The following is a 19,300-nucleotide window of genomic DNA, read 5'->3' as shown; positions in this document are numbered from 1 at the left end:
ACTAGACAAGACCAACAAACAGTGGGAGGAGAAAATGAGCACCAGGGATCTGAAGTGGCCCAAGGTCACGCAGCAGCTCAGTGGCAGGCCTGGGACTAGCTCCCAGGTCTCCTGATTCCCATTTCAGTGTGCTACCCTTAGACCATATTGCACTGGTCCGTGGGTGCAGAATAATTAGTAGCTGGGTACTGTTCTCTTCACGGCCAAGGGACGGAGATTGACCAGACCTCAGTGTAACCTGGGGGACTCTGAAGTGAAAGGTCAATTGTGAATCCAGTCAGCATATCAACATCTGAAAATAACACATTGGCCTTGTGCAAAGCCAAGTGTAATGAAACCAGCTGAAGATTTCCCAGAGCCAGTAGGAGGAAATGGTGGATTCAAATGGAGAAGGGATGGCCCTGGATTAGCCAGCTCAGCATGTCTTTCCACACACCCCCCTTTCCTCCTCCCTGCTCGTTCTCAGCAGAAATTTGTACAGGTTGTTGGAGGCAAACAGGACCTTCCAAAAGGTACACTACACGAGCTAGTCCCAGAATACTATTTTCCCTTTGCAAATTTGTGGAGGCAATGATGGCAAGTTGTTCCAGCAGGGGTCAGGGGGTCAGGACTCCTGGGTTCTATCCAGGACTCTGCCCCTGACCTGCTGTGTGACTTTGGGTGAGTCAGTTACCCACCCCTCAGCTTCTTTACACATCAGAAAAACAGAGGTAACAATGCTTACCTCGCAGGGGGCCTAATTAAGCCTGGATGCTGCTCCCAGTGATGCCTGCTGCAAATGTTAACAGGAGCAGACACAGCCCTTAATATTCACAGTTGTTTTTGTGCAGCCAACATAAGTTGCCGTGTGAGAGCCAAGCCCCAGCCTGGATATTCTGCCAGAGACGCTTCCCCAGCAGTGTGCTGCCCAGGCAGCAGGGGGCAGTTTCCAATGCCCATTTTCACCCCAGCGAGCAGGTTTGCACCTGCTTTCAGAAGAGGAGATTGCTCCCTGTGCTCAGGCAGCAGCAGCTTTCCCTGGGAAGGAAAAGGACGCATAGCTGAGTGGGAGGAAGTGCTGAATTCAGGAGAGATGAAGACAGTAAAAGTGCCCAGTGTGGATAAGGTGGTCTGGGACAGCAATACATTTTAGCCTCTACTGCTCCCCGGAGCCTGATCCTGCCAGCAGAGTTAGTTTTAGGCGCAGCTTCTCAAGGTATTTAAGAACCTAACTCCCCTTGAAATCAGTAGGTGCTAGGCACCTAATACCTTTGATGATCGGCACTGTAGTATCTCGTTCCTGGGCCTGGCACATGGCCACGCTCCTACCGTTTGAGCTGTCCACTCCTGCTGCCCAGCCCTCAGGATGTAGCCATTGGCCTGGAAGCTTAGGGGCATTAACAACCATCTGTGCTGAACTCCAAACACTGAGCCACTCTGCGGGACCCACCCAGCATTCTCCCTGCTCCCATCACAGCCCTTCTGGGGCTCCATTACAGAGCAGGCTGGGACCTCCCGAAGAGAAGGCAGCAGCTGGAAACTTCTCCCCTAATCCCATTGCTCTTGTTACAGTGCGGGTGAGAGGGAGCAGGTGGCAGCCCTGCAGGCTGAAGACTTCTCTGTTTAGATGTACCAGATACAGGCTGGGCAGTGGCAGGGAAGTTCCTCACATCAGCCTCCCTCGGACTCAGCCGGCAGGGACTGGCTCTGGGTGTGAGCATTCGGTAGTCCCAGGGCGCGGTTGGGTTGGATTTGAGTTTTGGTCTCCAGTCCAACAGGAGCTGGACCGACACTTCTCAGTGCACTTCCCAAAGAACAGCTTTTACGTGCTAGGAACCTTTCATGGCTCCTCTCCTGTGCGGGAGCTAGTGACCATTGTCCCCTGAGCCATCCAGCCCTCTCCCCAGTATTGCTAGTTTTGATCATAGATATTGGGAGGTTGCTGTGGCTCTGGGTTTGTTTTCTATTGTTTCCCCAGTCTCACCCCTGTCTTCTGACTTCTCTCACATGACTCCTCACCCTCTCAAACCTCCCTTCCACAAACGCCAGCAACACCTGAAGCTTTTCTCTCCTGGAGATGAGTCTTTCCAGTCAGTCTTTGGGGGACGAATCTTTTGTCAGCACAGACTGCTGGGGGACCTGGCGCTACTGGAGTGGCATCAGCAGACACTCTGGCACCAGAGATTCAGGCTGTGTCTACACTACAGATGTTGCATTGGTACAGCTACAGCGCTGCCGTAGCGCTACCTGCTACACTGACAGCTTTTTCTGTTGCTGTAGTTAATCCACCCAAGAGCAGCGGTAGCTAGGTCAATTGAAGAATTCTTCCGCTGAACAAGCAATGTCTATACCAGGGCCTAGGTTTGCTTAACTACATCTCTCAGGAGTGTGAATTTTTCACATCTCTGAGCAACATAAGTACATCAACCTAAGGTTTAGGTGTAGACCAGGCCTCAGTCCACATTCTGGTAGGCCCCATCATAAAGAAATCACTGGTGTATCACTGAAGTCAACATCGTTAAGCAGGGATGGATTGAATGTTCTACCTTCACCCCACAAGGCCCCATTCTCAGCAGAGCACAATCAAACTAGCTAGAAAATGATTCTCAAGCCTATGCCTACAAGAATTGTGCTCATCAACCCTTTCCAGACAGGGCTGCCCCGGCATTGCTGTCCCACCAGCCACTGGGAAGAGAGATTTCTGTTGTTCAACAAATGTGCTACCACAAACCACCCTGAAGTCCTGTTCTACCCCCACTCCCTCCCCCCAGCAGGATTCTAACACGTGTGGGAAACTTAAGTGTGAGTGCAAACTGTGTGCTAATTCTGGGGGTGAACGGAGCCTCTGGCTGACAGCACATCACTGAGGCTATTGAAGTGGTGCCAGGCTTCCTGTTATCATTATCAGGGATCTGTGTGCCTTTTCCTATTCGGTGCTTCCTTCCATCCCCCCTTTCCTCCCCTTCAGCACCTGCTTTTCAGGACATAAAACACTGAGGAGGGGCCGGAGCTTGTCCAGTGCTGAGAGCTGGGTAACTGGATGCCTTCTGGCTGTCTCAGAGGGAACCCTGCTAGCCCACTGCTGGGACCCACCATAGAGATTACACCAAAGTGAGCTTTAGTTTCTCTAGTGGCAAGTTCTTTGCCCCAGTGCCGGGGATCATGTAAACACCTCATTACTCTGCCTCAGAGCTCCTGCTACACTGGTCTCCCGCTGTTAGCCACTTTCGCTAACTTCTCTCCGCTGTGATCGGAATGTTCCAGGCTGGGCTTAGAGCAACTTCCTGTGCTGAATTTCATTTAAAAAAAAATGAATTTAAACTGCTGTTTTTAACACCCTGCCATCATTTTGTGTCGCCTCTGAGGTAACACAGCACATGTGCCCTGTCGTTCTCCCTCTCAGCAGAACACCTCGGTGCACTGCGCACACACAGGTTCAATCCCCCTACCCCCGGGATGGTGGGTCAGTATTAGCATCCTATGGCAGATGCAGAAACTGAGTTACCGTGAGGTGAAGCCCTGCTTTTCAAAAGGGCTGAGCACCCACAGCACCCCTTTGAGCTCCTCTCTGAAAATCCAGCCTTAAGTCACCAGCCAAGGTCATGCCGTGAGTCAGTGGCAGACCTGGGTCTGCTGACTCCCAGCTCAGTGCACCACCCATTAGAGCCTGGATATTATAGGTAGGAAACTGTATTAATGCAGCATGAAGTTTTGAGATGTGAATGTTCTAAATCCTGAAACTCAGAGCCAGCAGGGTTCCCTGTCTATGGGGGGGATGGGTCTCCCCACCTGACTGACTCCTGGAGAGATGTTGAGGGGGCCCCATCCTTTCCCAGCATAGGAACTGGCCAGCATAAGGACCCATTAGCCTGGAGAGCTCCCTGCAACCAGGGGAAATTACAGGAGGGCATTTGTCATCCCCACATCCATAAGCATTGTGTTTGGGGGGGCTCATCTTGAGTTCCCCCTCCATTGTTTAGCCCTTCTTTCTAGCCCATGCACCCCACTCAGCAAGTCCTCCAAGCCCTGTGTAGGGAAGGAGGATCCAGAGGGGGCTGGGAGCCGATTCACGTGTGCTCCCCTCCCCAACGTGAGCTGCTGTGAGTCCTGACCACAGAGCAGCTGAGGACCCGCTCCGTGCCCCTTCTGCACTGGCCTGGTTGTCCTCAAGAGGGAGCAGCCTGGTGCCAGGCTCCCCTGCAGGGGGAGAAGTGCCCCACTCAGCCCCTTGTTATTAGCTTCCTCCCTTCTGCAGAACAGATGGAATACCTGTGAGGAGTGATACCTGTGTCCTGAACAGCACACCACGGTAGTGAGGAGAGAAGAGTGCTGCTTTCACCCAGCAGGGACCCACATTCAGGCTTCTCCTGGGAGGGGCTAGTGTTAGGCTTAGCTTCCATTTCCATCACACCATTCACCCCAAGGTTCCCAGAGTGCTTCACTGCTGACCAAATCCCACTGGCTTGCACTGCACAGCTGTGGGCCAGAAACTCTGCAGGGAAGTCTGGACTGGGAATCTCCTGCTATCCTGGATCCACTCCACATCCTTGGAGGGTTTGCTCAGCAGTCTCTTGGCAACAAGAGCTGCAGATGGAGGTTCCAGAGCAGAGCCTGGGGGTGGCCCTCGGGTCCATGCAGGATTCTGCAATGACAACTGGGCAGGGTCATCCTGTGCAGATTATTCCTGCTGCTAACAACCAGCAGATTTTGAACTGAGATTAATATTGCCTCTGTGGCATGGACCTGTGCCAACTTTGGAGGGGAGGCTGTGCTTGGCCAAATATGAACAGAAATCACTTCTTACATGCACCCATTTCTGGGGTGGAGCATGGTGACTTTTTAACAGCACATAGCAACACTGAACAAGAGTCCAGGGCAAGAAGTGACGTGTGAAAATGACTAGGTTTGTTTGGGGACTTGGAGGAGGAAGGCTACCTGTCCATTAATGTCTGTTTGCCTAGAGTGTAGAGTACAGCAGGATCTGTGGAAGAGTGCACGAAGAGAGTGTATCCCTAGTCACCAGGCTGGGGGAGGTAACAGATAAGTGCATCATCAGCCCATAAAATAATTAGTTTAAACAGCAGCAGCTTTTTAAATCTACAGCTCAGGTGTTTGGCGGGTTAGCATGGTCCTGAGAGCTGCAGGGGTTACTCAGAGGCTGTGTCTAAGCTGTGCAGTCAGCTCTCTGCATTATGGTAACCCTCAGCAGCCCACTCGGTGCCCTAGCTCTGGCAAGATGCTGGAGCTGCCAGGGTCTCTCAATTCCCATTGACTTCAGTAGGAACTGGGGGCACTCAGCTTGTTGTGTGGTTCGGCCAGTGGCCTAAGCTAGACAGGCTATGAACTATCACTAACGTAGGGGCTGCCAATAGATACAGAGCTAAACTGTTCTCAGCTGTGGGAGCACAGCTCCAGATGACTTTATAGGAGTCATGCAGGTGTACCAGAGGCAGAATCTGGGCCACAGGGCCCTCTCCATGCATTGACAGCCCCCTGCCCCCAGAAAGAATAGCCCCATTTGGACCCTATTACAAATCAATTACAAATGCTCCCCTAGGGCATGAATGGCAGCTGTGGTCTCCAGTCTTGGGCTGCATCCTGTCATGGATGTTTCGTGACAAACCAGAGGGCAAAAGCAGCCTGTCCGTGGGAGAAGGTGGCTGCACTGGCAGCTGGATTAGGCCTGTCCAAGTGGGTGGGGCGGGCAATTGTGTCCATGTTAGTGACAGGCTGTGCAAGGGGTGCGGGGTGGAGTGGGAAAAGTGGGAGCGGGGGTTCAGCCAAGAAGTGTGCTGCATTGGCAGAGCTATGTGGAGCCTGGGAAATGGAGCAGAAGGGTGGCCCTTAGCTGTCTGAGGAGCCCACACCTGGAACAGCAGAGAGTGCTACAGGTGAGCAGAATAGCCTGAGAAGTCTCACACCTTATGCATATGCATGAGGGTTTCAATCCTCCTTTCCTTATCAGAACTTCCACACCCCAGGAATGTTGGAGTGCCCTGTTTTTCATAGGTTGTTCTCTTAGTTCCCCTTATTCTCATTAGCATCTACACACAGCATGTACCCATGGTCAAAGCAGGACATCCCCTGAGGTTACAATCAGGTGTCTAGATGGTACCTTATAACATATTGCCAGAACATCACCTATTGGCACATTCTTTGCAGTAATCTTGTAACCTTACTGGCACTGGGTTAATCTTAGGTCACCCACTCATGTTAAGCATCTGTAAGCCTGAGGCCTAGTGTGGCTAAGGTAAAATCTTACAGCCTCTGCCAGTAGGCCTTCCATTACAGCCATGTTTTACTTATATACCTACTACACATTCATCTCTCCTAAATACTTGTTACCTTATACTTCTATAATCCTATTTTATTTCTACCTGTACCTACAATTTAAATCTATGTATCACACATTGATTATATATTAAATAACATTAACAGAGGCATGGCAAGCAAGTCACAGGAGGTGATAGTACCACTCTACTTGGTGCTAGTTAGGCCTCGGCTGGAGTACTGTGTCCAGTTTTGGTCACCACGATATAGAAAGGATGTAGAGAAACTGAAAAGGATCCAGAGGGCAAGCAACAAGGATAATCAAAGAGATGGAGTGCAAGCCATGTGAGCAAAGGCTATAGGAACTGGGTATGTTTAGTCTGGAAAAGAGGAGATTAAGGGGAAAATGATAGGGATCTTCAAATACTTTAAATGCTGCCATAAAAAAGACAGAGAAAAGTTGTTCTCTCTTGCCACAGAGGGCAGGACAAAAGGCAATGGATTCAAACTACAACATAGCTGATTTAGACTGAATCTCAGGAAAAACTTCCTAACCATAACAACAATAGGAGAGTGGACCAGATTGCCTAGGGTGGTCATGAAAGCTCCTTCACTGGAGGTTTTCAAAAGGAGGCTGGGCAGCCATCTGTCTTGGATGGTTTAGACCCAACAAATCCTGCATCTTGGCAGTGGATTGGACTAGATGACACTTGCGGTCCCTTCTAACCCTATGATTCTATGAGTTGACCATAACACTAGACAACACAATGATAAATGAATGATAAAATAAACTAATTGCTACAGAAGTTTTGTCATCCAGGCATCACATGTGCAAGGTTAACGCTTTGTGAGTTCCCAGCTTTGTGGCCTGCCTTTCTTCATACCACCAGCCTGGTACAAACAACCCACATCTTGTAATATTTACAGAGAACCAGCAAAGACTAGCCTTGCTGGCAACTGCAGTTGTCACTGGAGTTTGTTCAGGTGGAGAAGGTTCCTTGCTCGCTCCCCTATCCAAGCTAGGGCTAAGGCTAATCTGGCCTGTATGGTTCTGCTGAGACCACACATGACCTACTGCATTCATTCCTGGGCACCTTAGCGTCAGTGTCACCTCACTGCAGAGTGGAGTGTGGATAGTCATCCCCTTTATGGCACAGGTGAGACTGCATTTGGGATATTCTGGGCTCCTCAGTACTGGAAAGATATAGATAAATTGCACAGAGTCCTGAAAAGAACGAACATGGCTGGGCTTGAGGGACTGGCTGAGAAAGAGAGAGAAGGGATTGCGTGTGGTTTGGCAGAGCTATGAGTAAGAAGGACATGATAACCATGTGCAAGGACTGAAAAGGGCTGAATAACAAGGAGGAAGAGGACTCGGTGGAGGTAATTAGGGGAAATGAGATTAAATTGAGCAGAGGAATGTTTTTAGCTGGCTATTACAGAGCGGCGACCACAGCTTTCTAGTTAAGGTTGTCACTAGCTTTTCCTTCTAAGCCACATTTTGACCCTCCTTCTTGGCGCCACTAACTTCTGCCAAGCAAATCTATTCTGCATGCCATTTTGGATGCGTGAAGGTTTAATCTGATTCACAAAACACAGCTGTTCACAAAGAGATGACAGTCAGAAGACAGCACCCTTCCAACCAGAGCTAAACACAAAGGCTGAGGCCTGGCTCTAGAACTTGATCTAAACCTAGTCAGATTTCAAAGGGGGTTTGGCTCCCATGGTCCAGTTCAGTCCCTTAGAAGTATTCAGGCTCCTAACTTCCATTGAGATCCAGGGTAGTTAGGTGCCTGAATACCTTTGAAAATCTGAGCCTAAGTGTCTGAAGTTGGGCACTCAAAATTAGAAGCCACTTCTAAAAATGCTGACCCTAAGTGACTTCCCAACATTACACTCAAGACAATGGCAGAGCAAAGAATAAAGCCTCAGAGTCCTGGAAATTATTATCAAATTGTTCAGCAGCTGTATTACACAAAATATGGGCATGGTGAAATAGAATCAGAGTTAAGGTTGTTTGGAAGTGTCTAGGGTTTGTTTGGGTTTTGGTTTTGGAGGGTTTATATTAAAGAGAAGAGGCTTGATTTTTTTCCCATTGCTTTGCTCCTTGTGTCAGGTGTCCTGGTCACATGATGTGCAGAAGGAGAAGTGCTGCTGCTTTGGAGGGTTTTATGTTGGGTGGCTCTTTTAGGGAGATGGCCTCTTTAAGAGGTGGATGAAAGGATGATGGTTCGGTGGTTAGTGGGCAGACAGAAGCAGCAGGAGGAGGCAGAGGGATAGATGTGTGTCTCTGCCTGGCCCCTGGAGAAAGGGAAATGTAGTCATGTAAGAGAGAAGCAGCTACGTCCCAGGGAGGTGCAGAGGAGATCCTTGGGCTAAGGGCAAAGGAATCCCGGAACTGGATCAGCCAGGGATGAAAGACTTTGTCCTCTCTTCCCCACTGTCTGCCAGAATGATTTACCATCACCCTTTTCCCTTCTAAAAAAGGCCTGCCAGTGATAGAGAGTTTTATCCCCCTCCCATACACTCTGCTGGCCAGGGGAGGAGGGGATTTACCCCTGGAAATGAAGGTGCTGCCCAGGAGGGGGTGGAAAAGGGCATGAACTCCAGAGACAGCAGTGACTGATGGAGGCAAATCCTGGTCAGTGTGTGTGTTGGGGGGATATTGCTCGGGTCCCATACAGACTGGGGACAGAGCTGGAGCAGCAAGAAATGGGGGGAAAGTCGACTTTGTTTTCCAGCTGGTTCTTTACTGGAAACCTGAATGACTGAGATGGGAATCTGCTTGCCATTGTGTTTACATTACTTACCCTGGAGTTGGGGAGGGATTTCAGGAGAGAAGAGTCAGGCAAGCCAGCTCCATGTATGTTGTGTGAGCATGTGCACGCACACACACACACCTGCCACTGTCCTTTCTTTGTGTGTCTTGCATCTTTGATCAGAGGGGCTGGGTGTGGGCCTGTGGTTTCCCCTGATTTGAGTCATGGTACCACTCAACTCTTCCACTTGGTTAAGCTTGTCGCTCGAGCTCCACAGCAGATTAATGAAAAGCCCCTCCTTTCCCCTACCCTCCCTCCATCTGGGAAGCAGCTGAAGGATTCAGGCTGTTGATCCTGGGGAAACCAGGCTCGCTAATTAGCCAGTCACCAGGGTCTGATGTTAGATCTCTGAGCATGGAGCAGTTCAGGGAGACATGGTCCCAGACACAAAGGGGAGCTTTGATACCCATACAGGAGGCTGGAGAAAAGGAGAGAAAATGGCCTCTCTCACCATTGTGTATAACATATAGGAAAAGGCATCTCAGCCTGACACCTTCCTTACCTTCCATGCTCCCTGGGAGGTGAGGCCATGCTCTCCTTCCCAGGAACCTGCTGGGCTAGGGGGAATGTGGGGCTGGGCTTAACTCAACCAGAGGGGGCAATAGGAAGTGGAAGAGGAAGGCATTCCTGACTTCCTTCTTAAAGGATTACCTAAGTATTGGCAGCCAGCTCTCCCCAGCCCCTCCCCCCCCCAATTTAATATTGATTTCTGGGGTTGTGCAATAAAGCACAGTTTAATTAAGAATTGATCCAACAGGCCAGAGCCTCATGAAACAGATTGTGGTCTCCCCCTACAAACTAATGCACCAACAGGGAGACACTCTGCAAGGGAATCATTCCTTGCCAAAGAGAGATAGAGACCTCCCTCCACCCCGCAACCTCCAGGGACATATCCCACTCCCCAGAGAGTGGAGAGAGAGAGAGAGAGAGAGATTTCAAGCTGCTAGGGACAGCAACTGAATGAGAGAGAGACCCCACTTTTGAGAGAGCAAAACCTGTCACCTTTATTCTAGAGAGAGCAACTGAGAGATCACCCCAGTCTAGAGAGGAAAAACCCTAGCTCATCCCATGAGAGGGGGACCAGGGTGAGCCCCAGGTGGCATCATTTTATACAAGAGAGAGGGAGAGAGAGTCACATCCTAGAGAGTGTACAATGTGAAAAACACCCTCATTTAAGCAATTATGATGCATGGAACATGATCCCCAGCAAGAAGCATTATAACAACTATGCATTAGGCAGTTGTGTGTGCAAAGAGATAGATAAGTACACCCTCCAGCAGGGATTGCATATGGATCCCTAATGTGCTGCCACCATCACCATCATGCAGAATGTCATTAATACACCTGGCTGCCTGAAATATGTCCAGATTAGCAATAATACATGCGGCGTGATTGGTTCACAGCCTAGTCGTAATCAGCACACACAGATCCCCAAGCAAATCACGCCCTTCCCAATGCACCAGGATTTCCTTATGGGATTTCAAAACAGCCAGTGTAGCCTGATCCAGCAATCAGAATTGTTCAAGAGGAAGAAGGCTATATCTGGGCACTGTAGCCCACTCCCCTATGACCCCAATAGGAGGCCTCATTCTGGAGAGATCATTTCCATGGCAGAACAAGTCTGAGGTCCTGGTCTCTAGAAAGAGTGAATCATTCAGTCCCAAGAAAAAGCAGGCCCAGGGCCCCCATCATCCCATTTGTTGACATCAGTGGGTGCAAGTGGCTGGAAAGCTTGGGCCCCAAACTTCCCCTTTCTCTGATAGAAACACAAGGTCCCATTCTAAAGACTGATTGTCTGGCTCCCTGAGGGTGGATGCAACAGAGAGCAAATCTGTTCCACAGAGACTGCAAGGGAGAAACTGTCCTTAGACAGCATTTTGTGAAACACAGAGAGAACCTGTTCCTTAACAAGTGGATGTGAGAAACAGGTGCACACAGGAACCCATACCCTGGAGTGTGTGTGAGACACCCAAAGAGACTGTTCCCTAGGGAGAGTGTGTGAGAGAGATGCACTGACAGCAGAGAGAGACCCTGTTTCCTAGGGAGTTTTTGTGTGAGGGATACACCCAGAGAGAACCTATTCTCTAGAAAGTGTGTGTGTGAGAGACACTGGAAAAGACCATCTTCCCTGGGGAGGCGGGGTGGGGGGGAGGAGAGAGAGAGAGAGAAACTGCCTGTGTGTATGTGTGTATGACAGAGAGAGAGAGAGAGAGCGAGAGAGAGCGACCCTGTTCCCTAGGGACAGTGTGTGTCAGACACTGACACCCAGAGGGACCCTGTTCCCTCTGGACAGTGTATGTGTGAGAGAGACACCGACACTGGGAGGGACCCTGTTCCCCAGGGAGTGTGTGTGTGAGACAGACACTGACACCCAGACAGACCCTGTTCCCTAGGTAGTGTGTGTGAGACACTGACACCCAGAGGTACCCTGTTCCCTTGGGACTCTGTGTGTGTGTGAGAGAGAGAGACCAACACCTGGAGGGACCCTGTTCGCTAGAGAGTGTGTGTGTGAGACAGACAGTGACACCTGGAGGGACCCTGGTCTCTAGGGACAGTGTGTGTCTGAGAGAGACACTGACACCCGGAGGGACCCTGTTCCCTAGGGACAGTGCGTGTCTGAGCAGCTGACCATGCACCAGCTCAGAAGGATCCGTGTTTCCAGCCCCGCCCATTGCCCGCCGAGCCCCTCCCCAGCCCAGCTCTCCGAGCGACACGGGGACACCCCTCTCCCCAGCCTGTTCCCTGCCCCCCCGGGGCTCGCCGGGCAGGTGCCTGCCCACCCGGCCAATCCCCGCTGAGCGGCGCCGCGAGCCCGGAGTCGAGCCCCGATTGGCTGCCGGCGGTGTCGGGCCGCAGAGCGACAGCGGAGCCAGACGCGCTGGAGGGGCAGGGAGCCGGGTCGCTCCGCAGGCAGAGCGCGGAACCCGCAGCAGGGCAGCGGCGCCCGGGGCAGGCGAGCTGCCCCGACACCCACCTGCGCCCGGGGGAGCCGCCTCGGGGCTGGGAGGAGGATGCAGGAACAAGTCCGGCTCGGGTAAGCGGGGGCCGTGCCCCCTCCGCACCTGCCCGCCCAGGGCTGCGATCCGCCCGGCGGTGCGGCGGCGGAAGGTGCCGCGGCTGGGCAGGGCAGGCAGCGGATTCCTGCTTTCAGAGGAGCCGGTGATTAGCCGGCATTAGGGGAGCGCAGGAGACGCGCGCAGCCTGCCGAGCCCTGCGCAGTCTTGTCCGCTTTGCGCCGGCCAGGGGCGATGCTGGAGCCCTGCAAGTTTGCACCCGGGGTGCCCGGGGAAGGGGAGGATGCCCCCCTTCCCATTGCTTTTTCCTTGCGCTGGGCTTTGTGCGGGAGCCTGCGGTGTGGGATCGGCTGCTGTGGTTACCGCGCGGGGGCGGGGGTGGGGCGCTGCCCGTTCGGGACCGGGTCGGATGCCTTCTGGCCCCGGCTAGGAGGAGCGCTGAAGTTTGCCCTGTCCCGGCTGGGATGTGCATCAGCGCCGCGTGTGTGTGTGTTTTGGGGGAGGACACGTCCGCATTTGCCTGGGCTGGGCATAGGGTGACCAGATGTCCCGATTTTATAGAGACAGTCCCAATTTGTGGGTCCTCTTCTTATATAGACTCATATTACCCCCCACCCCACCCTGTCCCAATTTTTCACATATTCTGTCTGGTCACCCCACCTGGGTATGCTGCTGAATCCAGATCTGGTGAGCAGAGAGGAGGTGCCTGCTGGCACTACAAGGGAGCTGGGTGCTAACCCATGCGGGCTGCTCCCAGCTGCAGGGAATGGTGCAGGAGCCCTGGGCATAGGGAAGTTGCCTCTGGGCTGCTCTCTCTGTCTCAACCATCTGCCAGTAACAGCAGTTGCTGGAGGGACAATGTAGGAGCAGTGGCTTTGGAGGCTCCCCAGCTACTCCACCCTCTACCAGCAGGAGGTACTGCAGGGAATGGTATAGGGACACTGGCTGCGGGGAGCTCACAGCTACTCCAGTCCCAGACTCTCCCAGGGCTGCGGAGAGCAGGTTCGAGTCCCCCAGCAAGGGCGGACCAGCTAACCAGGGCAGAGAAAGCCGGGCCCCAGGCCCCCTTCCGGACTGCTGGGCCCCGGTAATTTGTACCGGCTTCCCCTTCTCTCGTTGGCCCTGGCAGGAGCAGTGGGGCTCCCTTTCTTCTTTTCAGTCAAGTACAATAATGAGCTGTTGATGTTTGTTGCACAGTTCCTTCTCCATGTGACTCCAGGGAGCTCTTGCCCTGATGCCTCTTAGGGAGAGGTGGGGTGTAGGGAAGGCAGTTTGTTTACAGTCTCTGTGCCCTGAATTCTCTGGGAACTTGCTCCCTCCTGAGCCGGATGGATGTCACTTCCACTCAGAGCTGATCCTTGCTGAGCTGAGAGGAGGCCAGGCAGAGGGCGAGGGAGGCCGGTCTGGCTGGCTGGAGGGATTGGCAGGACTGAGAGCCCTGTCTGGTTGAGCCCAGGGAGTGGGATGCCAGAGTGGGATTCAGGACGAGAGGAGTGGGAGGATCTAGCAGGAGCAGTTCTCAGCACAGGCTCTGCCCAGGATGGGAACTGGCATGTCCACCTCCATCCAACCTTGTGAAGAAATCAGACTTTAGGGGCAGGCATACCCAATGCCTGCATGTCCTGTATCCTGCAGCCATACCCTCAGCACTCTCACTCACTCATGCCCGTCACCCCCATCAGGGTATGGGCTGCCAACCACAGATCTCCAGAGTCAGTGCCTCTCAAAGCTTCATGCCACACCCACTCCTCTACTCCTTCAGAGGCTGGAACACCCTTCAAAACTCCACTCCAAGCGCCCATCCTCCCCCTCTGAGAGCAGCCACTTGCACCCCCACTGCCTTCAGATATTCCCTCGCCTGGTGCCTCTAAACCCCACACTCTCCACCTCCTACATCCCCTAGCCAAGTACCACATTCCCTCTTATACATGAGGGCACCCCATCTTCTACACTACACCTGTGCATCACCCCCCCCAGCACGCCTCCCCACCTCCCACGGCCTGTACCTCCACCTTGCACTTCTGTAAGCTCTCACCTGGTACCTGTGCTCTCCACATTCTGTATCCAATTCTGGAAGATGAACTGGACTTGACGGGTCTGGAGTACATGAGGGCAATGGCCTTGGAAGCGATGGGATTTGGAGGCTCTTGGGATTACAATTCTGTGGGTGGCACAAATGTAGGGGGCTCAGATGTATGTGATGAGGCTGGGGTGCTCAGAAGAATGTGATGGGGGCTTAGGGGTCCCAGCCCAGGAATTGCAGCCTGACTGTGCTTAGAGCCTAAAGCACTTGAAATCAGTGACTCTGAACCAAATGGGGGAGAGGGGGCAGCTGGGAGCAAAGGGCCTGGCCATAATGGAGACCTGGGACTCTTGAAAGCAGCTGCCATGGATTTCCTGGGCATAAAAGGCATGAGTAAAGGTTTGGTGGGAGCCCAGAGCACTTGATCAAAAATGTACACCTATCGCAACACTTGAGATAAAGGCAATGTATGTGTTGGGGGGTGATAGACAGGATCTGCCATGGGCCTAGGGTGCTGGGAATAAATGCCTTGGCTAGCACAGTGGCTTGAGGGTAATTGGCCTCCTGCTCGACAGGATGCGGCTCTAGAACTGATCAGTAAAGCTCCTGTCATGGTGGGTGTTGGGGTGAGGATGAGCTGAGGCCATGGACATCTTGCTCAAGAGCTACTGCATATTCGCAGGCCTTTTGGTAGTAGCAGGGTTTGCTGCAGAACTGGGCAGTGAATGCTAATCTCTCATTTAAAAACAAAACAAAACAAAACCTCTTTTGGGGAAAGAAAACCTTCCTGACGTGAACCCAGGGTAAACTGATGTGGTGGCACCTACTTGAGTTTGCAGAGAGCCTGAAACAATAGCTCAGAGAGCAATGGGCAAAATTCCCTGTACATCTTAGTGAGGGGGTAACTTTGAAACTTAAATATTAGCATTAATTACTTCACTGCTGTTTACCTTAACAGAAACTTCCTGCTGCCTTCCACACACATCCAACCCCCCCATCCGCCCCCTGCCTAACTACTCAAACTTCCAGCTTCCCCGAGGGCAACCAGTATGATGTGCCCAGGCATTGCTGGTACTGAACTCTGCATCACATTGAAAATTCAAGTAAAATGAATTGCATGTAATAGCAGATGAAATTACACAAGGAATTCTGTCCTGATAGTAGTATTTGCTTCCTTCTTTAATTCAGTCAAAGTCTTCAGACTTTAATTGTTCTGAAGCTGCCCCAGAAACTCCAGTCAGCCAGCCTGGAGTGCCTTTGAATTTAGGAGCCTTGGCCATGGAGTTTCAGGTCCTTGCTGCCTGGGAACACTACAGTTATTTGAAATTTGTTCAGAAGGAATTGAATTCGAGAGCTAAGATGGAGTGCAGGTGCTACCCCATGGGCCATAGGAGGCCAGAGCTGGCCTACTTAGGGATCCTCTACCCCTGGTAAAAGGAAAAGAGCATCAAGGATTTGGGGCATTTTGACCCTTCATTAGGGTTCTTAATATGCCTTCCAATGTGAGCACTCGGTGAACGTCTAACTGTGCTCTCTTTTCAACCCTCCACCTGGTTCAGAGTCATTTCTGTCCTGGTGCGCTTCATAGGCTCAGTGTTAGCTGGGCATCCCGTACCTCCTTGGTGTGAGACTGTGTGGGGTGCACAGTGCCTGTGGGTCCCTGGGATCGCTTCTGAATTTCTGAAAACACTGTCCTGCCTGTTGTGTGGCTATCCCTTCTGTCAGAAATCTCTGTCCATGAGTGCCTGCTGCCCCCAGCCAGTGAGTAATAGCCAAAGGCCAATTCTAGACTACAAACCCTCATGGTTGTGGGGTACTAGTGAACTGGGTGTAGAATCAACCAGTTCTCTGTCAAGAAAGAAACTGCTTTGTACAAAGAAGGGGCAACTTCCATCTGGCATCTTCTAGTGAGCTTAGATTTTTCTAAGCCTATTGTTGTGGAATCTAAGCAGGTCTTCTTAAAATCCCTTTAGAAAATACACCTGCTTGTTCTCTATAGCCTGACTAGAAGTTCATAGGTTGGTGGATTCTCTGTCTTCCCAATGTGTATTGGCCAGTTGTTGTGTCCTGATGGTAATATCCCAGGAAGATGGTTGTTTTCCTGTCTTCCACCACAGTATGTTGTGTCAGGTAGCGTCTGTAGGTAGCATTCCTGAATGCTGGTTTCTTTCTTTGTCTTTCTGGTGTGCATTGTATGCCTTTTGTTGCCCTGTGGCCTGTAGGTAACATCATCTTTTAATGAAGCACAGTGTTCTTTTAAATGGCTTTCTTTGTAGAATGAGCTATTTTCTCTCATTGTCCCTGTTTCTTTTATTATTTAATATGTGGTCCGTGTCCAACATATTCAAATCAGCAGGCCTGAGGAGGCCAGGAGAGTTGGAGAAGAGGTGGATTATAGTAACAATGAGAGGGCTGTGAATATCACCATGCATCCCCTAACACAATAAAATGGGTCCTTCCTAGCCAATAAATCCACTTAACGGGAATGTTTCTAGGATGGAGGTAAACAACGTAATGATCTGTACACTGATCTGTGGTTGCTATTTATTACAGTGTCCCTTTGAGCTAGACGGAAGTCGGTTCACAGCTTGACTGGGCGGTTTGAAAAGTCAGTTGAATATGAGGACTTGCTATTCCAGAATAACTCCATGTGTGGAATATCAGGGGGGTAGCCATGTTAGTCTGAATCTGTAAAAAGCAGCAAAAAGTCCTGTGGCACCTTTAAGACTAACAGATGTATCGGAGCATGAGCTTTCGTGGGTGAATACCCACTTCATCAGACGCATGTAATGGAAATTTCCAGAGGCAGGTATAAATATGCAGGCAAGAATCAGTCTAGAGCTAACGAGGTTAGTTCAGTCAGAGAGGGTGAGATCCTCTGCTAGCAGTTGAGGTGTGAACACCAAGGGAGGAGAAACTGCTTTTTTAGTTGGCTAGCCATTTACAGTCTTTGTTTAATCCTGAGCTGATGGTGTCAAATTTGCAAATGAACTGAAGCTCAGCAGTAGACTGCTCTCAGTCGACATTGGCAACCCATTTTGTGAACTTCCCTGGCATCTTCAGACCACAGAATTGAGTGAGTTAGATCTGGTTTGTCCCCCATCATCTCGGTGGAATTGAGTTGATTTTCTTGAATCTCATCCTGATAGATGGGGGTCCACCAATTATCATGAGTCCCTCCTTGGCAACTTGTTCTATAGCTGAACTCTGTGTAGAGTTACAGTAGGCCCAAATAATTCCTCCTGTAACATCAGTGGAATTACCCCAAGGATGAACTTGATCCATAAACATGCTTGCTAGCTCACCAAAACTTTTCAGGTTCAATTGGAGCCTGTTACTTCTAGCCTGTTATCTATTGCTCTGTCCATCTTGACTAGACAGTAATTGGTCCCTGTTCCCTTTCTGATGTCTCCGCACTTCTATACATAGACAGTTCTTATGACTTGTCTTAGATCGGGGTAGGCGACCTATGGCACTTGCGCCAAAGGCGGCATGCGAGCTGATTTTCATTGGCACTCACACTGCCTGAATCCTGGCCACTGGTCCGGAGGGCTCTGCATTTTAATTTAATTTTAAATGAAGCTTCTTAAACATTTTAAAACCTTATTTACTTCACATTCAACAATAGTTTAGTTATATGTTATGGACTTATAGAAAGAGACCTTCTAAAAATGTTAAAATATATTACTGGCACGTGAAACCTTAAATTAGAGTGAATAAATGAAAACTCGGCACACCACTTCTGAAAGGTTGCCAACCCCTGTCTTAGATGAAGCCTCCATGATCATTCTCTTGAATAGGAGAGAGATTATTTTACCTCTGTATTTGGCACTGGTGCAACTGATGCTGGAATCCTGTGTCCAGTTCTGGTATCCACAATTCAGGAGGAATTGGAGAGGATTCAGAAAAGAGCCATGGGAATATTTAAGAATTAGAAAACTTCCCTTATAGTGATAAATTCAAGGAGGTCAATCTGTTTGGCTTAATAGAACGTTAAGGAGTGACTTGATTACAATCTAGAAGTACCTATATGGGGAGAAAATACTTAATAACAGGCTCTTCAATCTAGCAGAGAAAGGTCTAACATGATCCAATGGCTGGAAGTTGAAGCTAAACAACTTGAGACTGGAAATGAGGTGTAACTTTTCAACAGTGAGAGCAATTCACTGTGGGAACAATTTACCAATGGTTGTGATGGATTCTCCATCACTGACAATTTCTAAATCATACTGGCTGTTTTTCTAAAAGCTCTGCTCTAGGAACTATTTTGGGCAAGTTCTCTGGCCAGTGCTATACTGTAGGTCAGACTGGAAGATCACAATGGTTGCTTCTGGCCTTGGACTCTTTGGAGCTATTCTAGAGCAGATAGTGCAGGCTGTCAGAACCTTCTGGCCTTAGGGAAAATGGCATCCTGAGTGAACTTGCATTTTGGCCATGGGCAAAGTGCCCGCCCCAACATTACCCCTGGCCTCCATAGGCTCCCCAGGCTCCCCACTCTCCCTTCACCCCTAACTCCTACACTGTGCCTCCTTCACCCCTAATCCCTGCACTCCCTGCCTGCACCCCATATCCCTACATCCCTTCACTCCTAACCCCTGCTCCCCTCCTGCACCCTAATCCCTGCACTGTACCCCCTTCACCCCTTAAGCCCTGCAACCCCCCTTCCTGTGCCCATGTGGGGAAACTGACCTGGATGTATGGAGCAGCTGGCATTACTGCTTGCTCCCGCCCTGGATTGCTGCTCCTCTGCCCCATGCACCCCTAGGGGGCTGTGATGAGCGATGTCAGGGCTCCCTGCATCCAGGTCATTTTCCCCAGCTGGACTGTGTAAGAAGAGGGCAGGAGAGCAGCAGCTCCTGATGCCTCACAGTACAGCCCAGGTGGGGAAAGTGACCTGGATGCAGGGAGCCCTGACATCTCTCCTCGCTCCCCCCCACCACACACACATACAGCTCCCTAGGGGTGGGTGAAGTGTTTGGTGTTGTGTGTGTTGGGAAGACTGTGTGTATGAGAGAGAGAGAGAGTGCAAAAGAGAGAGCATATTTGTGACAGATTGTGTGGATGTGAGAGACAGCGTGTGTGTTGGTGCTTGGGGGAGCGTGTGAGAGAGGGAGTGTGTGCATGTGTGTGTTGAGGGGAGTGTGTGTGTGCACCTGAGTGAGTGTATGAGTGCACTGTCTCTTTAAGAAAGCACT

The 19,300-nt window shown here is 50.8% G+C and overlaps 1 protein-coding gene across 2 annotated transcripts in view; it reads left to right on the top strand.

Annotated features, from left to right (window-relative positions):
- PSD (pleckstrin and Sec7 domain containing) overlaps window positions 1-19,300 on the top strand; it is a 123,747-nt gene that overhangs the window by 10,891 nt on the left and 93,556 nt on the right. The window contains exon 1 of one of the 2 annotated variants that reach the window (XM_030570597.1): window positions 12,057-12,102. The exons of the other annotated variant lie outside the window; for it this stretch is intronic. The gene's annotated coding sequence lies outside the window, so the exon portion shown is untranslated. Of the gene's footprint in view, window positions 1-12,056; window positions 12,103-19,300 lie in introns of those variants that run through there. 2 annotated transcript variants of the gene reach the window in all.

Source organism: Gopherus evgoodei, chromosome 7, assembly GCF_007399415.2.
Source record: "Gopherus evgoodei ecotype Sinaloan lineage chromosome 7, rGopEvg1_v1.p, whole genome shotgun sequence".
Taxonomy (NCBI): domain Eukaryota; kingdom Metazoa; phylum Chordata; order Testudines; family Testudinidae; genus Gopherus; species Gopherus evgoodei.
Note: the sequence above shows the minus strand (reverse complement) of the source record. Positions and strands in the feature narration are given on the sequence as shown.